This window comes from Mirounga leonina, unplaced genomic scaffold (genome assembly GCF_011800145.1).
Source record: "Mirounga leonina isolate KUSES-001 unplaced genomic scaffold, KU_Mleo_1.0 Mir_197, whole genome shotgun sequence".
Lineage (NCBI taxonomy): Eukaryota > Metazoa > Chordata > Mammalia > Carnivora > Phocidae > Mirounga > Mirounga leonina.
The window spans coordinates 12,004,295-12,016,517 of record NW_023270494.1 but is presented as its reverse complement, the minus strand read 5'-3'; the positions used below and the strand labels follow the sequence as shown (position 1 = coordinate 12,016,517).

Below are 12,223 nucleotides of genomic sequence, written 5' to 3'. Positions count from 1 at the left end.
TGTGTAACATATATGCCATGTATCTATGTATATATCATGTCTTATACAATGTGCATAAGTATGTATGTATGTATGTGCACATACATGGATATATATGAATTTCCTAGAGTCTAATGTACAGTCAATAACAGGATCACAATGTAAGATGATACTGGGATGAAACATTTAATAATAACTACACTTGATCAAAGGTGTGAAGGTGACAGACACTGTCTGAGACACGATACACACGGTAGTTCCCTTGTCGTGATAATAACCACATAGGGCCAGGACTATCATCCCCGTTTCACCGAGGGCACGCTAAAACCCGGAGAGGCTGAGTAACTCGTCCAAGCTCACACAAGTAGTGACTAGTAGAGGCAGATTCGAAGCCAGATGTATCAGAATCCTGAACCCTTCCTCCTTCCATGACATTTCTGGTGAATAAAAAGGCTGCACAGCAGTGACGAACGGTTGCAGATACCTGGTACGGTGGCAAATGCCGCTAACCCTCCGTGGGCCGAGCGCGGCAAAGAGAGAAGGCGACCAAAGCTGAGCAGATTTGGCTGCAGATGACAACGGCTCATGGGACGGCGGCGTAGTGTTCAGCTGCAGCCCCCATAGGCCTGCTCGCCGTGGAAGGGTGGCTGAACTCACTCTGCCTGAGATGCTCAGAACTAGAAGACCAGCTGCTTAAAGGCAGGAAATGGTGCTCCCTCCTGGGGCTCCTCCAATTTGTGATAAAATATGACTTAAGGTAAAACTTTGTTGACATCACTCTAATTCGTGGCAAAACTTCACACAGAAAATTCCATAATATATTGAGAGTAGGGAAATTAAGAAATCCCAAATGAACAATAGGGAAGGATTCAGGGGCCATTTTCTGTCTTTTTTTATTGACTTCTTTTTGATCATCAAAGTTGCTTTCATCTTTGTAGTGACAATGGCTTTTTAGACTATTTCTTGCACTAATTCCTGATATCTTCTGTTAGGGCTACAGTTTACCAAAGAAATGTCAGGAAATACCCATGGGTAAAACTGAGTATTTCGTAATCATTGCAACCATAAAATGTTGAATTCTTTCCACAAGATCCTAGGGTGTGGCTAGGATTCGATGCCAATTGTTTCAACAAAACTCAAGAGCAAATAATGGGCACATAATAAATCCTATTCCTCTATCTTTCCCTTAATTTAATTTTGGTTTTATCTAAATTTGACCCATGGCCCCCTTTCAACTTGTGACACTAATGGAAATAGTCAAAAATAATTACAAGTATCGCCATGGACATTTTGTAGGGTCTCCTTATAGATGAGCTTACTTAGGATATTTCAAATGTCGAAATTGTTGTGTAGGGTTTTCTTTTTTGCATCTGTCAAAGCAACTGTAGGACCAGTAGCCAGCCTGACATCAGCCTCTCAAATAATCAAAACAACTTCTTGGAAATTTCTTCTCTTTCTTTTCAACCAAATATTATTATCCTGATACTCGTTGCACAAAGAATCAAAATTGAGACTGGCAGAATTACAAAAGACAATTTCCTGGCCTTCCTTTTTTAACTTGCTTGCTTTAAAAAAAAAAAAAAGTTTAAACTGTTTCTGCTTTTCATTTAAGAAAAATTCCTGTGTTTTGAGTCTATAAAAACAAAAAATGAATGAGGCATTTTAAAAGTTATGTTTTTAATTAAAAACAAAAAGCTGCTTCTCATCAGGTCTTGATGGGTGGTATTCTTGCTGTCCACCCCTTGCCTGTGCGCCGTCACCTCTCCCCTCACCCCAGGGGCTGCAGTCAAGGAGTCACCAAAGAAGGCTTGTTCACCCATAGTTCCAAAGGGTTAATGTGCTCTGATGCACCTTCAAGATAACACAAATAAAATGAGAAGAATACTAATTTTCTAAGTCAGCCCTATAGAAGCACGTTTCCTATAATCCACAAATAACAAAGTAATTTAAAAATCATCCTTATTTTTCTCCATACCAGGAGTTAATAAATTTCGAATTCTAGATTAGATCAAGCAAGAATCCCGTAAGTGCAGCAAGAAAAAGGGATCAGAGCTCTGAGCGAACTTCCTCATTGTGCAAGGAAACGAAGCCATCAGAAAAGGAAGGGAATCCCTAACGTGGTAATGGTGGGCCCAGGGTAGGACTGCTCCTACCTATCCAGCTCACTCGCAGGAAATTATTTTCCGTTATATGGAGCACTCTGTAAAATGGATAAATGCCACGCAACTCTTAGGTTCAGATATGTGTAAAACTAAATCTCATTCATGGGAGCAAACAAGATTTCATTGTTTGCAATGAGACTAAGTAATTTTCTAGCCCTGGCCAAGATAATTTGGTCTGATAAGTTACAGAAAAGAGAAGGAAGAAAAGAAATAGTCTAACATTTTACTTGGTATTTTTAACACTATACAAAGCAATATTTATCACAAAGTCCCCAAACAATGTCTGATAATAACATACATGGGACAAAACCCCTCCTTTGAGCTGAGTATCTTAAGTTTTGAAAGTATGAGTAGCTCTGATTACATTGGTCACACAGTTTCTCAGCAGATGATTTTAAATAAGTTAGTAAAAAAAAACAATACCTTCAAGATCCAATAAATAAAATATAATGCTGCGCATTTCACTTGCAGGGTCCTACTTTTTTTTTTGCACAAAGTCTCATTCTTTTGATAGGCATATTGTGCCAGGCAGTGATCGGTACTGAGAAGACACGAAGATGAATAAGTCATGGTTCTTGTCCTCAAGGAGCTTACAGTCAAGTAGAGTAGAGAACATATGTGTAAAAGGGACTTCAGGCATGGAATATAAAGGAGGTTTTTTTTTTTCTTCTAACTGGCATAGAGGTTCAAACTCACAAGATGCAGAAAGAACATGCACGTTGGTACTGCTGTCCATCTTCCCCAAGGGGAAGGGACGGAAAGATCTCTAGCTGGTAACAGGGTAGGGTCCACCTCCCCAGGTAGGCCGTGGTTTCAGGAGCCTGTGGCCTTCAGGGGAACCAGGTCCTTGCTGAATGGTCGGGACTGGGGAGGCGAGAGGGAGCAGTACTTCTGCCAGCTTCTTGTGGAGCACATGGGCCCCTACCACATCTTGTTGCCTGGGACTGCCCTTGGAGAGCCTGTCTGGTTTTATGGCTAGCATTTTGGGGCAGCCAGCTGGTTTAGTTCCTAGTCATATCTGGTGTGCCCAGGCATGAAGGGTCTGGACTGCGCTGACACAAGTAATTCATAAATTGTCTTAAAATATAGAGTGAAGGCAACCTGCTGAATGGGAAAAGCTATTTGCAAATGATATATCCTATAATGGCTAACATCCAAAATATATAAAGAACTTATACGACTCAACACCAAAATAACCCAAGCAATCCGATTAAAAAATGGGCACAGGACCTGAATAGACATTTCTCCAAAGAAGACATCCAGATGGCCATCAGACACATGAAAAGATGCTCAACATCACTCATCATCAGGGAACTGCAAATCAGACCACAATAAGATATTACCTCACACCTGTCAGAATGGCTGGAAGCAAAAAGACAAGAAATAACAGGTGTGGCAAGGATGTGGAGAAAAAGGAACCCTCGTGCACTGTTGGTGGGAACGTAAACTGGTGCAGCCACTCAGGAGAACAGTGTGGAGGTTCCTCAGACAATTAAAAATAGAATTACCATATAATGCAGTAATTCTACTTCTGGGTATTTACCTAAAGAAAACAAAAATACTAATTCAAAAAGATAAATGCCCCCCTATGTTTACTGCAGCATTATTTACAATAGCCAAGATATGGGAGCGACCTAAGTGTCAATCAGTAGAAGAATGGATAAGGAAAATATGACTTATATATGTGAGAAGAGAGAGTGTGTGAGAAAGGGAGAGAGAAATTGGAATCTATATGAAATATATATAAATGGAATATATACAATGGAATAAATTCTCTCTATATGTATATGTGTGTGTATATATACACACAGTGGAATATTACACAGCCATAAAAAGTGATGAGATCATGCCATTTGCAACAACATGGATGAACCTATTATGCTGAGTGAAATAAGAATGAGAAAGACAAATACCATATGATTTCATTTATGTGGATCCTAAAAAAAACAAAACAAATGAATAAACAAACAAAAAGCAGAATCAGACCTATAACAGATAACAAACTGGTGGTTGCCACAGGGGAGGGGCATGGGGGGATGGGCAAAATGGGTACAGGGGGGAGGGAGATAGAGGCTTCCAGTTATGGAATGAATAAGTCATGGGAATAAAAGGCACAGCGTAAGGAATATAGTAAATATACTATAATAGCATTGTATGGTAACAGATGGTAGCTACACTTGTGGTGAGCATAGCATAATCTATAAATTTGTCAAGTCACTATCTTGTACACCTGAAACTAATGGAACATTGTGTGTCAACTATACTCAAAAAATTGGAAGATTATTAAAAAGTGCAAAAACTAAATCAATAATGTAATATTTATTACATGTAATATATATTATATATGCAAATATATACGGGATATAAAATCCGGTCACACTTAACATTTCAATCACTGCTTTGTAGCAGCTCACTTTATATTTAAGGTCTAACCACATCAATTAATTTAGGAGAGAATCTAGTGAACAGGACAGTCACAGATAATTGTGTGTGTTTGAGGAGGGAACAAAGGTTGGCCCAGAGACCCCTACCAAGACATGGGGAGGAGAAAAAGGAGAGGCTTCAGGGACTAGTATGATCCAACAGAGAAGCACCACTGCTTCTAGGTCGATCTTTGTCACTATGGTCATGTGTTCTTGGGCAAGTCACTTAACCTTTCTGAATATCAGGTTCATAAAATGTCAGTAATAATACCCTTCCACAGGATTGATGTGAACATCAAAACAAGATACTGTGTGAGAAATACTTCAAAAAGTATAAAACATAATGCAGATGAAATGTGTGTCATTACAGTTGTCCATAGAGTACAAGGGGACAGGTAACCTAGGCATTAGCAGGAAGGAAAGACATTTGGAACAGAATGAGGGAAGATGTGAAGCAGAATGCAGGCTCAGAAGGTTCAGGGAATAGTGACTAATATCTTGGTCAGAGGGTAGCATCAGTGAAGAGGAGAATAAGACCAGAGAGTTAGCTGGGTTCATTTCATCCGTTCAAAAAAAGAACAAACCTGTGTTATTACCTATTCTTTACCAAGCACTGCGCTATGTGTTAGGAGCATTGGTGGCTAATCTTGGATGCAGTGCTAAGGAAATCTGTCATTGGTCAGAAAGCAGTTGTCGGCCACTGAGGATTTTTGCCCTTTAACTGGGTAGTGTTCTATAATTGCATTTATACTTTAGAAAGATTAATCTGGTAGCAGAAGATGAGATGACCAGGGGATGAAAAGAGATGAATTCAGAGGGTATAGCACTAAAATTCACATCACAAATCACAAGAGATCAGGAGGGCTCGAACTCTATCTTGTCAAAGGGAGTAGAAAGGAGTAGATGTGAAGACTCACTTGAAATTCACCGAACACAAAGATTTAGAGGGCAAAAGAAAAGAATAATACCACATCTTTGAATTGATAGGCTGATGAATAGTGTATTGTGCATGAGATATTGAGTCTGAGAGGCTAGCTGCAAGACATTCATTTGGAGACATGTAATTGAAAATATGAACTAGAACTCATAAAGAATGTATTCATGTCTGGATCCTCTTGATGGGGGAATCTAGCAAAGGCCACAGGATGAGGATGATACTGAGAGGCAAGAGACGAGAGGCCCGCGGGCAGATGAATGGACAAGAAAAAGTAGGGAGGTTTTAAAGGCATGAATGGTCAAGTCACTATCTTGTACACCTGAATTTAATGTCATGAAAACCAAAGAGAGACCCCATAGACTTTAAGCTCCTTGAGGGTAACGGCCCTATGTATCATCTCAAGGCACTCCCCCCAGGGCTTGTCGTCACACCGAATTGCTCAGTAAAGCCCTTGCTGCCCTGAATCTCATCCTCAAAACTCTCTTGCCCACTCCATGTCCCTCTTTCATCTGTGCTCTTTTAACACTTTCTGTGAAACTCTGTTAAAGGTTTTCCCATCAAACTCCCTTAGTAGATGTTTGCCTTCTTTGAGGGTGGGCCCCTGAGCTGGGACTGTGTCATATTCATCCTTATAATCAGCATTCGGCCCATGCTGGGCCCATGTGGCACCCGGGGGATTCGTGGAAGGAAGACAGGAAGAAGGAATGGGGGATTAGCAGCAGCATCTCCACAAGGAGTCTGAGAATGAAGAGTTCCCAAAGCCACCAAACTCGGGTAGCAACTCCAGATCCTTTATATTGCACCCCTAACCATATGCTAAGTAGACTCTTTCTGAACATATTCTTGTCTAGGCTTTTGTTAGAATAAATATATTCTTGTATAATTGTCCTCTGGAGTGAGTGGGATCATTGAGCGTTCTCATGGCTTATCTCATGGCTTATCTGGGGTTCTCAGAAGGTTCGTAGCTTGGGAAAACCAAGGGAAAGTGGAATGCCAGCACCCTACCCACACAGCCCACCTTCCCTCTTGTTTTCTCAGTAATTTTTTCTACCTTTATTGAGGTATGTTGACAAATAAAATTGTATATATTTAAAACAAACATAAAGCAATGTGTTGATATGATACACATTGTGAAATGATTGCCACAATTAAGTTAATTAACACTTCCATCACCTCATGTAGTTACTGTGGTGTGTGTGTGTGTGTGGTAAGAATGCTGAAGATCCACTCTCATGGTGAATTTCAAGGAGACAACACAGTCTTACGAACGATAGTCACCGCGCTGTAGGCTAAATCCCAGAACTATCTTAACAACTGCCAGTCTTCACCCTTTACCCAACATCTCCACATTTCCCCCACACACACACTCTCCACCCCCAGCACCCAGCATACCACTCTGTTTCCCTGAGCTCCCCTTTTTTCCATCTTTTTAAAAATCCACAGAGGGATGAGAGCCTCTGAGTTCTCTGCATTATTTCTCTCAGCCTGCTGTCCCCTGGGTTCATCCGTGGTGTGGCAAATGCCATGCAGCCCACCTTTCTGCTCCTCTCTCAATCAGGGCAGATTTTCCTTGCAATCTATTCCACAAGATGCCCTCAGAAGGACAAAGCAGGAGGGATACCAGCCAAGTCCTTTATTTTTTATTTTTTATTTTTTTTTAAAGATTTTATTTATTTATTTGAGAGAGAGAGAATGAGAGACAGAGAGCATGAGAGGGAGGAAGGCCAGAGGGAGAAGCAGACTCCCTGCTGAGCAGGGAGCCCGATGCGGGACTCGATCCCGGGACTCCAGGATCATGACCTGAGCCGAAGGCAGTCGCTTAACCAACTGAGCCACCCAGGCGCCCAGCCAAGTCCTTTATTTTCTCTACAGATAAACTTAGCATTCTGCAGCTTCCTTCCTAGGTTCCTGGGTTTAAGAATAAAATTGGATCCCTTTAGTATCGGTGGCTTTGGGCTCATGTTACCCATATCTGGCAGAGCCTTAGCTGTTTCTGCCTGGCCCACCCTTACAACGATCATCATTTGTATTCCCAAAGACTTTATTTGCCTCCCACAAAGCCCAGTGATCTGTGGGGGAGCAGCATGGATATTAGGAGAAGCAACATCAATATATTTAAAGCTTCCATTGGGGAGCACTGCTTGTCTTTAAACCACCTCAGTCATCAAGAGTAACTAACAAATCTATAGAGTCACAGGCAGCCCTACAGAGGAAGACGCTATGTAGACAGAAAATCAATGAGGCAATAATCGTGACAATTGTTAAGAGGAAGAACTGGTCTTTTGCAGACTTCCAAGCCTTTAATTTCTGTTTTCCATAATGGATTTTAAAACTTCACAGTCTTAGCTGCTGTTGGCTAACTCAGCTCCAGTGAAATCTATTTAAAAGTACTAACAGCTCAAAACTATGTTTTATCCCAAAGCACATTATGAAAACAGGAATAATAATTGCAACAGAAATAAAATTCAAAGACTTTTATTGACTTTTCATGTTTAATGGTTATTATTCTGGCTTGTTTCGAGTGATTTTAATAACCACAGTTTATTTACAAAATTCAGACTAATTCTTTTGTTCCCATGCCAACAAAATACATTTGTTCCCAGACAGCTGGTATGATGCATCATTCTAAAATTTGTGTTGTTATGAGGGATAGAACCACATTTAATTTTGGCCACATCTTATTCTCAATGAGGGTTTATTTGAATACTTGCCGCTGTTTTCTGAAAAACACTTGAAACACTGTGTCAGGGACATGAGTATTTTCATTAAAATATGCATCTCATCAAAATGTTCCTTATAAATCAGTTCTGTTAGAATTCTAGATTTTAGGGGCAAAGCAAGTCAACACCTGTACACAAACTATGCACAAGGATCACAACGCTGTTGTTAAAGGAGAACTTAAAGCAGCTCTTCTGGGATGAATGTGCTCTGTATTTCGTCATGGCTTTCTTGAGATTCCCTTTGTTTTTAACTTCACCAGGCTGGTTGTGCTGGGGGGAGGAGAGAGGAGGCATGTTTTTAATCCTGTGCTTTGCTGACGTATCAAATCCGGTGTCAGCAAAGCACCCACTGCATCATTGCAGGTGTTTCTCCATAAAGCATTTTCTACATTGTCGAAGGGGCTCTTTGTCCATGCAGCGAACACTGGGGGGCCACGGGGACGGGGGTGAGGGCCACAAAGGCTCTGACCTGGGGCTGCCTGGGGCTGGGTCTCATCTTGCACTCCTGTAATGAAGTAATGTGGTAATACATTATGCCTTCTTGTGGTTTAATTTTATCTTTAAGGTAGTTTTGGCTGGAATTTTAGTGGTTTTTTTTAACTGTCTTTTTATTCCAAAAATGATTTACTCCAAATCACTGAATTATGGAGGCACTTAAAACGCAAGAATAAAAGCTTAAAACCAAGTTTTCTTCTATGCCACCTTTGTACATTGGTGGACAAGAAGAATGATCACGAGCATTAGCCTGCGTAATGGAATACAGTCTCCCAGGAAGAGAGAAAGGAGACTATATCCCTGACCAGTGTCCTGTCAAGGCTTACTTTTCTGGCAGCTGCTGAGCACTGGTCATGGAATTGAGTGAATGGCTGGAAAGAGGAAGTCCAAGAAGAGAGAAAGAGAGAGATGGTAAAAGAGGATGGGAGTGAGTCAGCACGGTGACAGGGAAAAACGTTTGATGACTACTTACTGTGCCTGTCACGCTCAGAAGTCATCGCGTATTCTGAGCTAACATTTACTTAAAATTCCTCTTCTGCTCTCATCCAGCCAGAGAAGATCTCCTTCCAGTTGAAAGAGGCTATTTGGAGGTAGAAGCAATGGAAATTGTTTATTGTCAAACAAATGACAGAGCCCAGGTATTTTCGAGGCCTCAGATGTGTATCTGTTTAAACTAGAAATAAGGAAAGAAAGGTGATATTTTTATACAAAGGAAAATTGAGAAACTTAAAAGGCCCTTTGAACATATGTAACCTTTTGGATTTCTATACAGAACTCGAGGACAGTTCCAATTGAAGAAAATATTGCCATAAAATGTTCAAGTGCAAAGAATGACTTCTTGAATCACATAGAGAAATTAGAACTAGTGAAGAATAGAGCATCATTGGCGTGGTTAAAATTGTATGAAATATGACACCTGTTTTGAAGCAGACAATCTAATACCTTCTCAGCACTCAGCGTATAGAGTTGACATGGAAACCTTGTCCTCTAGGAGCTTCTGTTATTATAATAAAGGAAAACATCATTTAAAGATCCATTTTTGGTTTTGTATGTGAGATTTACACTCAGGATTATTGAGAAGAGGCAAGAAGTAGGAGTAGAAAGCCCTCTGACAGATTTTCTAATTTTAATTAAGAAGTAAGGGAGGGTTTGCACTGTTTTAGCAACGACAGACTTATGTGGGGGGCTCTTCCTGGCTCAGGTAGGTAGCAAGGCATGGTGGAGAAGAAAGGGCCCAGATGTCAGGCTTACATCAAGCTTGGTTCTTTCGGTAGCGGCAGAAAGGATCTGACAGATGGCACGTCAGGCCTGGCCCCCCACTATAGAACCAGATCAGCAATTTATCTCGTTTTTCTACCCTTCTGCTTTAAGATTTTATTTGAAGGAATGCCCATGCAGAAAGAATGGGAAAAAATTGGAAACCTAGACCAAATGATTCCAAATGCTTCATTTGGCTCAGAAGATTTTGAGGTTTTGCTTGAGTTGGTAAAAAGAGGAAGGTAAATAAGATGGTAAATTAGAACATGCCACAGCTCAGGGTGAACTCTCTAAACTCCTAAGTGATACATTCAACATTTCAATTCAATTTAACAAATACTTCCTGAGCAACTACTATGTATCAGATCCTTTACTGGCCTTGATAGACATCAGTGAGCAAAGAAAAATCCTTGCTCTTATGAAGCTTACATTTTAGTGATAGGTTTTTTGTAGCCTTTTGCATTTCTGTATAAATTTTAGACTCAACTTGTCAATTTCTAATGTCTCCCAGTCCATGAGCATAGTATATCCCTCTGCTTTATTTAAGAATTCTTTAATTCTTTTATTATTTTATGTAAAGATATCTTACACATCTCATGTTAAATTTATTCCTATTTATTTTACATATTATGATGCTTTTTGAAATGGTACTACTTTTAAAATTTTATTTTCTCACCATTGGTTCCTGGTATATAGAAATAAAGTTGACTTCTGTGTAGTTTCCCTTTTCATATTAAGAAAGTTTCTTTCTATTCTTACAAAGATTTTTTTCACTTTTAAATTATAAATGGATGTTTCTTAAAGGCCCTTTTGTCCATCTTTTGAGATAGTCATATGAATTTTGCCCTTCATTCTGCTAATACTATGAACTACATAGATTAGTTTTCTAACATTGAATCATCAGTGTTGAGTTTCTGGAATAAGCCCTTTTTGATTGTGATGAGTTATCCCTTTTTATCTGTTGCTGGATTTTGGTTTACCAATATTTTGTTTAGGATTTTTACATCTGTGTTTATGAGTGAGATTAGCCTATACTTTTCTTTTATTATAATGTTCTTACTAGATTTTGGTATCAAAGTTTGCTGTCCTCATAAAACAAACTGGAGTGTTCTCTCTTTATCTGTTTCCTGGAGGAGTTTGTCTAATACTGATACTATTTCATCCTTAAAATGGTAGATGAAGCCATTGGGACTTAGAGTTTTCTTTGTTGGAAGATTTTCAATTAGTCATGTATATACTTTCCTTAGTGGTTATAGTATCAGATTTTCTATTTTAACGTCTGCCTGACTCTCTTTCCTCTTTTTGGGACTATAATTATATGTATGTTAGATCTTCTAACTTTGTTCCCTGTGTTCTGTATTTATTCTGGATATTTTTTAAATCCAGCTTCTGGTTCCTTTCCTTAATTGTGTTTAATCTGCTGTTAAACCCATTCTTAATTTTGGTTATTATATTTTCCAGAGCTAGAATTTCTGCTTAGTTTCTTTTTAGTTTCCTGTCCTGTGCTGAAGTTCACAGCTGTTTTTCTTATTTTGTTGAACATATTTATCTCAGTTCTTTTAAAGTCTAAGTCTGATCATCATTATGTGGAATTCACATGGATCTTATTTTATTGTCTTTGTTTCTCTTGGCTTTTGGTCATACTGTCTTGCTTTCTTGTGAGCCTGGCTATTTTTGATTGAATGCCAGATATTTTATATAGAACTTCATAGAAATAATTTGAAGCCTACCTAGAATGATGATAATTTTCTCCAGAGAGAATTTACATTTGCTTCTAGGTGGGCAGGTAGTGGCACTTGCTATCCTGAATAACCTTAATCCATTTTCAGGAATTGAGATGATTTGAAGCTAGTTTTAGAGAGGGCTGGTCTATTTCCAATTCACTCCTTCTCATAGGGTGTGAAGTCCACCCAAAGCATGGGATTTTACCGGGTGCTCCCATTTAGTGAGACCTGGACTGCAGCCTGTGTCTCCATGGCTTTTTTTTTGTGAGGCTGTTAAAAGATCTGTTCAGCTTCTCAGCCTCTTACCAACCACTCTAGAGTTGGCAAAGGCCACTACATAAAAATATTCCCAAGACTTACAAGCTCTCTTAATATCTATCATTTTCAGGATCTTGGTCCTATGCTTCTTCCCTCGTTAGTTCCATAATGCTTTGGGGGGTTTTTTGTTTGTTTGTTTTAAAGATTTATTTATTTATTTATTTATTTATTTATTTATTTATTTATTTATTTATTTATTTATTTATTT

General features: G+C 39.3%; 1 protein-coding gene across 1 annotated transcript in view; it reads left to right on the top strand.

The window, feature by feature from the left end:
- The window catches only part of CEP112 (centrosomal protein 112), a 429,161-nt gene that overhangs the window by 387,083 nt on the left and 29,855 nt on the right, over positions 1 to 12,223 (top strand). The window lies entirely within an intron of this gene.